The sequence below is a fragment of the Macaca thibetana genome, chromosome 10 (genome assembly GCF_024542745.1).
Source record: "Macaca thibetana thibetana isolate TM-01 chromosome 10, ASM2454274v1, whole genome shotgun sequence".
In the NCBI taxonomy this organism is placed as follows: domain Eukaryota; kingdom Metazoa; phylum Chordata; class Mammalia; order Primates; family Cercopithecidae; genus Macaca; species Macaca thibetana.
The window spans coordinates 35,893,628-35,906,075 of NC_065587.1; the positions used below are offsets into that span (position 1 = coordinate 35,893,628).

General features: G+C 50.0%; 2 protein-coding genes and 1 non-coding gene across 4 annotated transcripts in view; all 3 read right to left on the reverse strand.

Annotated features, from left to right (window-relative positions):
- Positions 1-12,448, reverse strand: part of PRPF6 (pre-mRNA processing factor 6) — a 180,601-nt gene that overhangs the window by 123,571 nt on the left and 44,582 nt on the right. The gene's annotated exons all lie outside the window — the stretch shown is intronic.
- Positions 1-12,448, reverse strand: part of DNAJC5 (DnaJ heat shock protein family (Hsp40) member C5) — a 217,063-nt gene that overhangs the window by 25,334 nt on the left and 179,281 nt on the right. The window lies entirely within an intron of this gene.
- Positions 800-963, reverse strand: LOC126929949 (U1 spliceosomal RNA). The gene has a single exon (XR_007717379.1). It is a non-coding gene; the product is annotated as a U1 spliceosomal RNA (small nuclear RNA).

Genomic DNA, 12,448 nt, shown 5'->3' on the forward strand with positions numbered 1-12,448 from the left:
TCCCCATATAAAGGGAGCCTAGACCAAGCACCCCCAGGAACAGAACGAGTCTGAAGACACAAGTCAGTCTTCCATTATCACAGCTGCTGTTCAAATCAATCATCTCTGTACAATGCTAGAGAATAAAGGTCCTAGAGCAGAATCGCCACCATGCCCAAAAATATTCCAGAAAACCTTCACACAGTCCCAAACGTGAAAGACAAAGTATTCTTCATAAAGTTAGTAACCATGAGGGCGTTGTGGTTGCTGGAGTTCTACGCTCTCAGCACCTAAAGCCGCAGGATCCTGGGCTGGTTCGCCCTGGCCCAGGCGGGCCTCTGCTGCCCCCCGCAGGCTCTCCTGAGGATCCCCAGCCAGACGGGTCCGGACGGACTTCGTATCACGGAAGAAAGGGCATAAAACCAGCTATCGATTCCGTAGAAATCTACTCTCATGGGGAAGAATATATTTTTTTCCCTTTTCTTTCTTTTTTTTTTTTTGAGACGCAGTCTTGCTCTGTCGCCAGGCTGGAGTGCAGTGGCGCAATCTCGGCTCTCTGCAGCCTCCACCTCCCAGGCACGAACGATTCTCCTGCCTCAGCCTCCACAGTAGTTGGGACTACAGGCACACGTCACCACTCCCGACTAATTTTTGTATTTTTAGTAAAGATGGGGCTTCACCATGTTGGCCAGGCTGGTCTCAAACTCCTGACCTCAGGTGATCCACCCACCTCGGCTTCCCAAAGTGCTGGAATGACAGGCGAGAGCCACCGCGCCCGAATGATTTTTGTATTTTTATTTATTTATTTATTTATTTATTTTGGGGGGCAGTGTGAACACAGTCCCCCACTACCACAAATCATGCAGTCGAGTTTCCCACATTGGGGGAAATCGCAGGGGTCAGCACACCCGGAGTGCAATGGCTAAGCCTCGCCCTGGGAAAACCACCTTTGTGATCATGGTGTCTCCCCTGCCACGTAAGTATGATTTTTGTATTTTTAATAGAGATAGGGTTTCACCATGTTGGCCAGGCTGGTCTTGAACTTCTGACTTCAAGTGATCCGCCTGCCTCAGCCTCCCAAAGTGTTTGGATTACAGGCGTGAGCCACAGCTCCCAGCCTCTTCTCTTTTCTTTTTGAGATGGGGTCTCACTCTGTCGCCCAGGCTGCGGTGCAGTGGTGGGATCACGGCTCCCTATAGCCTGGAAATCCTGAGCTCAAGCTCTCCTCCCACTTCAAGTGGCTGGGACCACAGGCCTGCACCGTGCCAGGCTCAAACTGTATCTGGACATAATAATCACAACATTCAAATCCTCAACTTCACATAACATGTGCATTCATAAAAACACCTATACCCACAATCCCACCTGCAGTATCACATTGACTCAGGGACCTCTGCCCTGTTCATTCTGTGACCGATCACCGGCACACCCACCCTGGCGGCGGCTCCACCCACCGTACAGTGGACTGACAGGTGCTTCCACTGAGCAGACTGCAGAGCAGAAGCTCAAGACACAGACAGCGGATCCGCCACAGTTCATAAAACGCTACAGACGGCATCCAGGTATTTCCAGCACTTCCAGGGAGAACCCGCTCTGAAACGGAACTGATGGAAATGGTCCTGACTTTCCTGCACTCGACCCCTGGCCTAGGGCTGCTCTTAGAGAAATTCACCCAGGAGGGATGGCGGGCCACCACCTCCCATGCGTGGGGCTGTCCCTGGTGAAGCACACACACACACAGCCTCAGAGTGCCTCTGCAACTGTGACGAAAGTGAAATGATTCCAGTGAGTGCACCTTCAACCCTGACGAGCCAACCATAAAACATGCTAAATTTCAGGGCTGAGTGCGGTGGCTCACGCCTGTAATCACAGCACTTTGGGAGGCCGAGGTGGGGTGGGGGCAGGTATCACGAGGTCAGGAGTTCGAGACCAGCCTTGCCAACATGGTGAAACCCCATCTCCACTAAAAATACAAAAATTAGCCAGGCGTGATGGTACACGTGCCTGTAGTCCCAGCTACTGGGGACGCTGAGGCAGGAGAATCACTTGAAGCCGGGAGACGGAAGTTGGAGTGAGCTGAGATCGCGCCACTGCACTCCAGCCTGTCGACAGAGCAAGACTCTGTCTCAAAACAACAACAACAAAAAAAAACTAAATTTCAGAGGTAGTTAAGTGGTAAAACACATGCATGCACCTCAAAATTGAGACAGTGGCCGGGCGCGGTGGCTCACGCCTGTAATCCCAGCACTTTGGGAGGCCAAGACGGGCGGATCACGAGGTCAGGAGATCGAGACCATCCTGGCTAACACGGTGAAACCCCGTCTCTACTAAAAAATACAAAAAACTAGTCGGGCGAGGTGGCGGGCGCCTGTAGTCCCAGCTACTCGGGAGGCTGAGGCAGGAGAATGGTGTGAACCCAGGAGGCGGAGCTTGCAGTGAGCTGAGATCCGGCCACTGCACGCCAGCCTGGGCGACAGAGCAAGACTCCGTCTCAAAAAAAGAAAAAAAAAAAAAAATTGAGGCCGGGCGCGGTGGCTCAAGCCTGTAATCCCAGCACTTTGGGAGGCCGAGTCGGGCGGATCACGAGGTCAGGAGATCGAGAACATCCTGGCTAACACGGTGAAACCCCGTCTCTACTAAAAATACAAAAAATTAGCCGGGCGAGGTGGCGGGCGCCTGTAGTCCCAGCTACTCGGGAGGCTGAGGCAGGAGAATGGCGTAAACCCGGGGGGCGGAGCTTGCAGTGAGCTGAGATCCGGCCACTGCACGCCAGCCTGGGCGACAGAGCGAGACTCCGTCTCAAAAAAAAAAAAAAAAAAAAAAAAAAAAAATTGAGACAGTAGTATGATTGAGACAGTATGATCTGACAGAACCTGTGATATCTGCTGTGAGTTTTATCTACATGGCAGCTGCAGCTTAGGAAACACTCAGCCCCCGAGCCTGCCGTCTGCGAAAAGAGCCCTTCCTAAAAGGCCTATGAGACAGGCCTGTCAGGGGTGGGAGGGCAGCTCTGGGGCCACCTGTCTGGGCTGCCATTTAGAGGTACTCAGTGACCAGGCAAGTTACTCAGCACCTCCCCATCTCAATCTCCTCTTTGTCAAATGGGGATTAAACAGTCCAGCAAGGTATGTCGGGGAGCTGGCTTGAATGAAGCGGTCGGATCCTGCGCCAGGCACACAGTTAATGTTAGCTACTGCGATGATGACCTGTGCTTTTCGGCTAAGAAGACTGAGACTCGGGAGGGTGGAGTCGCCTATTTTCAGTCACCTGCTAAGGATCAGCAGGGCTGTAATTCGAACGCACGTCAGCCTCACCAGCACTGTACGTCGTGACTGATTCCCAGCATCCATTTCACAGAAGACAGTAATTCTTCTCTGTCCTGATCACAAGTAACTTATTTTCTTGTACATCAAGCCTTTTCTGAATAAGGTACTGTATGGACCACTGTCATTTATTTTATTTTAGAGAAAGAGTCTCCCGGGACCGTCCAGGCAGGAGTGCAGTGGCTCAATCACAACTCACCGCAGCCGTGACCTCCTGGACTCCTGCGACCCTCCCATCGGCCACCAAAGTAGTTGGGGCTACAGGTGTGCAACCACCCCACCCGGATAATTGTTTATTTTTTGTAGAGGCAGGCTCTCCCTAAGGTTCCCAGGCTAGGCAAACTCCTGGGCTCAAGTGACCCTCCAACCTTAGTCTCCCAATGTGCTGGGATTACAGGTGTGAGCGACTGCACCCAGGCCACCGTCATATTTTTATTGATTAATTAATTATTTTTTGAGATGGAGTCTTGCTCAGTCACCCAGGCTGGAGTGTAGTGGAGCAATCTCAGCTCACTGCAAGCTCCGCCTCCCGGGTTCACACCATTCTCCTGCCTCAGCCTCCTGAGTAGCTGGGACTACAGGCGCCCACCACTACGCCTGGCTAATTTTTTTGTATTTTTAGTCTTTCTCAGCTTGAAGACACATTAATTATTTTCTCAGCTAGAAGACATACTAATTATCGTTACATAGAATTTTAGATGTAAAAAGTAGTTTCCTTAACTAAAAAAATATCCTGGGCCGGGCACAGTGGCTCATGCCTGTAATCCCAGCACTTTGGGAGGCCAAGCCGGGCGGATCACTTGAGGTCAGGAGATTAAGATCAGCTTGGCCAACAAAACACGGTGCAACCCCATCTTTATCAAAACTACAAAAACTAGCCGGGAGTGGTGGTGCGCACCTGTAGTTTTTTCCAGCTAGTGCGGAGGCTGAGGCAGGAGAATCGCCTGAACCCGGGAAGCAGAGGCTGCAGAGAGTCGAGATCGTGCCATGGCACTCCAGCCTGGGAGACAAGAGCAAGACTTTGTCTCAAAAAAAAAAAAAAAAAAACCCACAGTTTATTAATCTGCCTTATTGTCCTCTGCCTTTTAAAAATGTAAGAAAAGTCTGTTTGAGGCTTTAGGGGGAGGTAGCTGTCAGTCAGCTGGACACCTAGCTGTTCTGGAGTGAGTCCAGGGCAAAGGCCACCAGCCCATGCGAGGAACAGCATTAGTAAAATTTTGCCTATTTACCCTAAACCAGAGCAGGTTTCCAAGGATGTCTAGACCATGAACACCTGTGTGCATCTCCATCCGCCCACCTGGAGGCCAGACACACTAAGAGGCAGCTGGACCCGTTGCCTATTCAAAGCCACTTCAGATTCTGTACAAGTTACAGGGCCCTTGTCTTAAAGTATTTTCACACACGTTGAATTAAGCAGCGCTCACACCAGGGAGAAGGATGCTGTGAGGCCGTCTGTTGGTGACAATCAGTTAGGGTTACTCAACCCGGCAGGATGATGCAAGAGAAAACAGTACCAACAGAAATCGCATCGTAAGAGGTAATTTTGGGGGGAAAAGGCAATTTTGTAAATTCTGTGTTGTCATTTTAACATGTACAACAGCATTATTTGTGCTTATTCTTCAATATTATACCTTTATACTCAAGAATCTAAAAAACTGTTTAAGACCCCCCTGCATGGCTGTCCTGGGGATTATGGCTAATGCATATTGGGTAACCTTGTCCCAGAATGCCTGTTCAACAAACCAGTTTGCCTCATTTCAGAGTGTTTTGCTATTTGGACATGGGGTATTCTTTTTCATCCCCCACTGCAAGCTCCACCTCCCAGGCACAAGGGATCCTCCCACCTCAGCCCCTCAGCCTCTCGAGTAGCTGGGACTACGGGCATGTAACACCATGCCCAGCTCACTTTTGTATTTTCTGCAGAGATAGGTTTTCCTCCTGTTACCCAGGCTGGTCTCAAATTCCTGAACTCAAGAGATCTATCCACCTCAGCCTCCCAAAGTGTTGGGATTACAGGCGTCAGCCACCGCACCTGCCCAAATTTTTGTATTTTTAGTAGAGACAGGGTTTCACCATGTTGGCCAGGCTAGTCTCGAACTCCTGGCCTCATGTAATCTGCTTGCCTTGGCCTCCCAAAGGGCTGGGATTACAGGCTTAAGCCACTAAGCCTGGCCAAAAATTTTTTAATTTTTTAAATAGTTCTATGCAAAGAGCTTTATTAAAAGTCTTGAGATGGGCCGGGTGCAGTGGCTCACGCCCTGTAATCCCAGCACTTTCGGAGGCCGAGGCGGGCGGATCACGAGGTCAGGAGATCCAGACCATCCTGGCTAACACTGTGAAACCCGTCTCTACTAAAACTACAAAAAAATTAGCCATGCATGGTGGCGGGTGCCTGTAGTCCCAGCTGCTCGGGAGGCTGAGGCAGGAGAATGGCGTGAACCCAGAAGGTAGAGCTTGCAGTGAGCCGAGATCGAGCCATGGCACTCCAACATGGGCGACAGAGCGAGACTCTGTCTCAAACAAAAAAACACACACAAAAAAAGTTTGAGATGGGCCAAGCACGGTGGCTCACACCTGTAATCCCAGCACTTTGGGAGGCCAAGGTGGGTAGACCACGAGGTCAAGAGATCGAGACCATCCTGGCCAACATGGGGAAGCCCCGTCTCTACCAAAAATACAAAAATTAGCTGGGCGTGATGGCGCACGCCTGTAGTCCCAGCTACTAGGGAGGCTGAGGCAGGAGAATCGCTTGAACCCGGGAGGCGGAGAACCTGGGAGGCGGAGATTGCAGTGAGCCAAGATCGCGCCACTGCACTCCAGCCTGGACAACAGAGCGAGAATCCATCTCAAAAAAAAAAAAGAGAAAAAAAAGATGAATACAGCCCAGGTAAAGGCTTTACGGGAATATAGCTTCTTTCTCAGTTAATTTAAAAAACATATGTTGACTGGTTTTGTGCATTTTTAAAAGTCCATTTATAATAGGACATTTATTATTTTTTGAGAGAGAGGGCCTTGCTATGTTGCCCAGCATGGACTCAAACAATCCTCCAGCCTTTGCCTCCCAAGCAGCTGAGACTACTGATGCATGCCACCACACTGGGCTCATAAGAAATCTCTTATTTAAAGATCAAGAGAGAACTAACGAAATTTATTGCAATTTGCAAAAATTTAAAATCTCAGATTTTAATAGCAAGCCCTATTGCAGTAGCTAAAAGAACACCAAAATACTGTGTTAAAATGCCCTGAAAGCAAAGGGGAAAGACAGGCACTGCGTGAGGGCTACAAACTTGGCAACAGATGACAGAAATTACAGTCTGTACTCTTGGACCCAGAATTTCCTTCATTATTTGTCTTAGGGAAACCCTCTTACAATAAAACACAATCCTGTTTAATAAAGAAACATCCAATGGAACTGCACAGCAAAAACCCAAACATTTGCTCTGCTGCTAATCCCTCCCGATAACAGGAGGAGGAAAATAAAAGCCAGGCAGGGGTGCACACTCCCTCTGTTGAGCTGCAGTCACTCTTCCCGCCAGGTACCTGCAGCCTAGTCAGAGGTAGAGGCCTCTGACCCACGCTCGCCTCCACCCCGAGACTGATGTGGAGCACGTGGACTGGGCCTCAAGCACCTGAATTCAGCTCCTGCTTCTTCAAGAGTTGGAATAAGACGGGATATTTTGGTTCTGCAGTTTCACTAGAACACATTTCCACTCTACCTGGTGAAAAAGAGGAGGTACAGGGCAGGGAGAGCTCTCCCAGAAGTCAGCCACGCTCTAGAGACAGCAAGGAGGGCAGGGCACAGCCGACGGGGCTGGCAAGTCCATCCCATCTTCCGACCTGCCAGCATCATGATTTCGTAACAGGCACAGAACGCCTCCGAACACAGGCTGAGCACAGTGGCTCACGTCTATAATCCCAGCACCTTGGGAGGTCAAGGTGGGCTGATCACTTGAGGTCAGGAGTTCGAGACCAGCCCGGGCAACATAGTGAAACCTCATCTCTACTGAAAATACAAAAATTAGCTGGGAGTGGTGGCACGTGCCTGTAATTCCAGTTATTCAGGAGGCTGAGGCAGAAGAATCACTTGAACCCAGGAGGTGGAGGCTGCAATGAGCCACGATCACGCCACTGCACTCCAGCCTGGATGACAGGGCGAGACTCCATCTCAAACAAACAAAGAATGCCTGGGACACAGCAATGCAGACACTACATGGTTCCGGACACCATCTCGTAATGATCGTTCCTGCTGGTGACACATGTTCAATGCAGAATACTTAAAGGGACAATAAAATTATAAATCCAAGAAAAGTAAGGTTCATTCATATCCATATTCAAAGAATATTCACTAAGCACTCACAACACATCACAAAAATTTAAAAATATCACTCAGGTTTAATATGTCAAGAATAAATGACAACGTTCTCTGCCACAGAAATAAGTTTTTTGAAACCATTCATGTAAAATGTAGAATGATGTTGGAACAAAGTTAAATTCTGGCATATGCAGGTCTGTCCTGAAGAGGAAATTATTGATCAAGACAGAACTTCCCTTTTTCGTTGTTGTTTCTGAGACAGCGTATTTCTCTGCCACCCAGGCTGGAGTGCAGTGGCGCAGTCCTGGTTTGCTGCAGCCTCAACCTCCCAGGCTCAGGGGATCCCACCTCAGCCTCCGAGTAGCGGGGACTACAGCCGCACGTCACCGCGTCCGGCTAATTGTTTCTATTTTTCGTACAGATGGGGTTGTGCAGTGTTGCCCAGGCTGGTCTTCACTCCCGGACTCTGGCAATCCGCCTGCCTCAGTTCTCAAAGTGCTGGGATTACAGGCACAAGCAACTGCACCAGCCCAGAATTTTCAGAGACATGTCCCAAACCTGGTCTAAGCACTTGTTTCCTTAGAAAATGAGAAATTGGACGATCACTTGAGTCCAGGAGCTCAAGATCAACCTGGGGCTGGGTGGGGTGGCTCACGCCTGTAATCCCACACCTTGGGGGCCAAAGTGGGTGGATCACCTGAGGTCAGGAGTTCAAGACCAGCCTGGCCAACATGGCAAAACCCCATCTCTACTAAAAATACAAAAATTAGCCAGGCGTCATGGCAGGTGCCTGTAATCCCAGCTACCCAGGAGGCTGAGGCAGGAGAATCACTTGAACCCAGGAGGCAGAAGTTGCCATGAGCGGAAATCGTACCATTGTACTCAAGCCTGGGCGACAGAGTGAGACTCCGTTCCCCCACCAAAAAAAAAAAAAAAAAAAAGGGCCGGGCACAGTGGCTCATGCCTATAATCCTAGCACTTTGGGAGGCCAAGGCTGGTGGATCACGAGGTCAGGAGATTGAGACCATCCTGGCTAACATGGTGAAACCCCCCGTTCTTTACTAAAAATACAAAAAATTAGCCAGGCATAGTGGCACGCGCCTGTAATCCCAGCCACTTGGGAGGCTGAGGCATAAGAATCACTTGAACCCGCGAGGCAGAGATTGCAGTGAGCTGAGGTCACGCCACAGGACTCCAGCCTGGGTGACAGAGCGAGACTTCATCCCAAAAAAAAGAAAATGAGATGCTGTCCTAATTTCTGCAATTTCAATGTGAAATATCAATGTTTGCAAAACTCATAAAAGTTAAAACAATTTTTATTTCTTTTTTTTGTTGTTGTTGAGACGGAGTCTCGCTCTGTCACCCAGGCTGGAGTGCAGTGACCGGATCTCAGCTCACTGCAAGCTCTGCCTCCCGGGTTTACGCCATTCTCCTGGCTCAGCCTCCCGAGTAGCTGGGACTACAGGTGCCCGCCACCTTGCCCGGCTAGTTTTTTGTATTTTTTAGTAGAGATGGGGTTTCACCGTGGTAGCCAGGGTAGTCTCGATCTCCTGATCTCGTGATCCGCCCGTCTCGGCCTCCCAAAGTGCTGGGATTACAGGCATGAGCCACCGCGCCCAGCCAACAATTTTTATTTCTAATGACCTATATCTATTGTCTGTCACGTACCAAGAATAAAGCAGAACAAACTTCCTCATTAATACACAATGCACCCAAAATTAACGCAAAGGGTGATGAGAGACAAAATCTACACTCAAGGTTGTTGGGTAATCTAATCCTTAAATCTTCTGGGTTGAACTGCCTGCGACTGATAACAGACTAGCTGCTAATCCTCTTCAGGGATGTCATTATCTGAGGGCTCCTGGCATGGCAGTCCCAGCTCCTAGATTAGGGGTAGCACTTTCATAAAACAAGACTATTACTGTTTTTCAGCATCTCTGTCACTTCTATTCAGGAACGAGGTGATAAGACACCTTTCATTTATTGCCTCTTTTTCTCTCCCAGCAGGCACGCAGGGGAGGCACCACTACCCTCATTTTACAGAATGCAGAGGCTCAGAGACAGAGCAGCTCCAATCCAGCCCCAGTCACGTGAGCCCCGATCTTGTCCTCTTTCATGAAGGTCTAGCACAGATTCTGCTGCCACAGTGGGAAAGCCTATGGCGGGGCAGGAGGTGTGTCTGACAGAAGACTGTGCTCCCTGGATCCATCTCAGGACTTTGTGGCATGAGAATGTTCTAATCAGAACATCACAGTGAGTCTCATTTTAGAAGCACTACTTTGTGGGTTTTGAGACGGAGCCTCGCTCTGTCGCCAGGCTGGAGTGCAGTGGCACGATCTTCTTGGCTCACTGCAGCCTCTGCCTTCCAGGTTCGAGCAATTCTCCTGCCTCAGCCTCCCGAGTAGCTGGGACTACACGCATGTGCCACCATGCCCAGCTAATTTTTGTATTTTTACTAGAGACAGGGTTTCACCATGTTGACCAGGATGGTCTCAATATCTTGACCTCGAGATCCACCCGCCTCGGCCTCCCAGAGTGCTGGGATTACAGGCGTGAGCCGCCGGGCCGGCCTGGCAGCACTCATTTTAACGGCAGCTTGGAGATAATTGGAGAGTTAGGGGTCTCTTCTCCACCTCTCGTGCAGGACTAGTCATCAAGTTTCATTTCTCTACAAATGGCTTCTTCTCACCCAGCCCAGTGACCCAGGGGCTGTCTCCGCGCTGGAGAAAAACTGCTTTCGTTTGCTGATACAGTTTACCTGCGACATTACGTGCTCCTAACTGGGTATAACATTCACCTTCCTGCCTGATTTCAGAAGCAAACTCCACCTTAGATAAAATTCTACCTTATCATGACTCCTCGCCCCACTGCATTTTAGTGATTCATTCAACAAACACCTACGGAACTGCTAACCCCAGGCATACACGTGAGCACCTCGCATCTGGGCTCTAAGGATAACAAAACCAGCACCTTGTACGGGGCTCTTCCTGGTGATGCCAGATACTTAGAAGAAACCTGGTCTAGCGAAGACTTGAGTTCAAGTTCCGGTTCTGACGATGATTAACAGGGAGACCCTGGGCAAAGCTGCTGGTCACAGGGGCAGCTGTACAACCGGGCTCAGCAGCATCCACCCTCCAGGCGAGGGGAACCGAGGAACAAAAATGACTGAGAAACGTGCAGCGTCTGTTCAATCTCTGAACCACGTTAATACCACCATCTTTGGGGATGCAGGAAAGCCCTGAAGCCCACTCGCTCTGAGTTAATGTGGGCATGAGGTGGAGGTTGTGGAAAGGACTCCAGAGTCCTCAAGTCACCAAGCAGCCTCTGTTGCTGTCACAGCACCACAGCTGAAGGGCCTCGTGCTAAGGAGATCAACCACAGTCACTCTCCTGAATTAAATTCCACCTCACTCTACTTGATGACCAAATGTCACGACAGAGTATAAGAACTAGCACGTAGGGTTTTTCCTGGTAATCAAAGACAAAATTTCTAAAAGCATTATTACCAGTGGCAGATCTGACTTTTTATTTTTTTATTTTTATTTATTTGAGACTGAGTCTTGCTCTATCGGCCAGGCTGGAGTGCAGGGTGTGACCTTGGCTCACTGCAACCTCCACCTCCCAGGTTCAAGTGATTCTCCTGCCTCAGCCTCCTGAGTAGCTGGGATTATGTATGCCCACAACCATGACCGGCTAATTTTTGTTGTTGTTGTTGAGACGGAATTTCGCTCTTTTTGCCCAGGCTGGGGTGCAGGGGCGTGATCTTGGCTCACTGCAACCTCTGCTTCCCGGGTTCAAGTGATTCTCCTGCCTCAGCCTCCCAAGTAGCTGGGATTACAGGCACCTGCCACCACACCCAGCTAATTTTGTATTTTTAGTAATGACGGGGTTCCACCATGTTGGCCAGGCTAGTCTCGAACTCCTGACTTCAAGTAATCAGCCCACCTCGGCCTCCCAAAATGCTGAGATTATGGGTGTGAGCCACCGCGCCCAAACAGATCTGACTTTTTAGAAACGTTTTAACTTTGAAATAATTATAGATTCAAAGTTGCAAAAAGATTTACAAGGGTCCCATGCACCCTTCCGAGCCACCCCTACCTGGCTCTTTCCCCAGTGGGCAGGTGACAGCTGGTGGCTCTCTGTCCTGAGGGCCAACGTTCCAGGAACCCTTACCTCTACGTGCTCAGACCTCACCCACAAGGACTTCCGGGTGACAAGGCCAGCCCCAGGCACAGCTGCTGCTAACCTCCTCACGTTCATTCACTGAACAAATATTTACTGGGCCCAGATCATGTGCCAGCAACTGGTCTTTTCACAAAAGTCTCTCCAGAACCTTACTAACTCACAGTAAAATATTAAGTACGATAAATGCATTAAGCAGGACACTAGGAGGATTCAGCACTGTGGGAAAATGAAGTGAGGAAGGGAGACAGGGAATTGGGTGGCACGGTAGGCAGGCAGTCGCCAGGCCAGGAGGTTAAGGCACCAGGCATTCCAGGAAGATCCAAGGACAGAGCATGTGGGTCTGTTCAGAACCAGCAAGGAGGCTGATACGGCAGGTGCAGAGTGAGTCAGGGGCCGGTCAGAGGGTGGGTGGACTCAGACGATGCAGGCTCATTAACACCCTCGCCAGGGGCGTCCATCAGAGGCCACACAGCCAGCAACCAGAGCGGGCCCCTACAGCTCTCTGCTGGGCCAGACGCCAGCTGGAGCCAGCCCGAGTCCTACAGCACCGACACAAGTGAAAGGGGAACCATGAACTCAACCGAAACTTCCCCACAGCCCTTAGATCCAGGCTTCTAATTTCATCTCCCGTTTGACAGATCACTCATTCC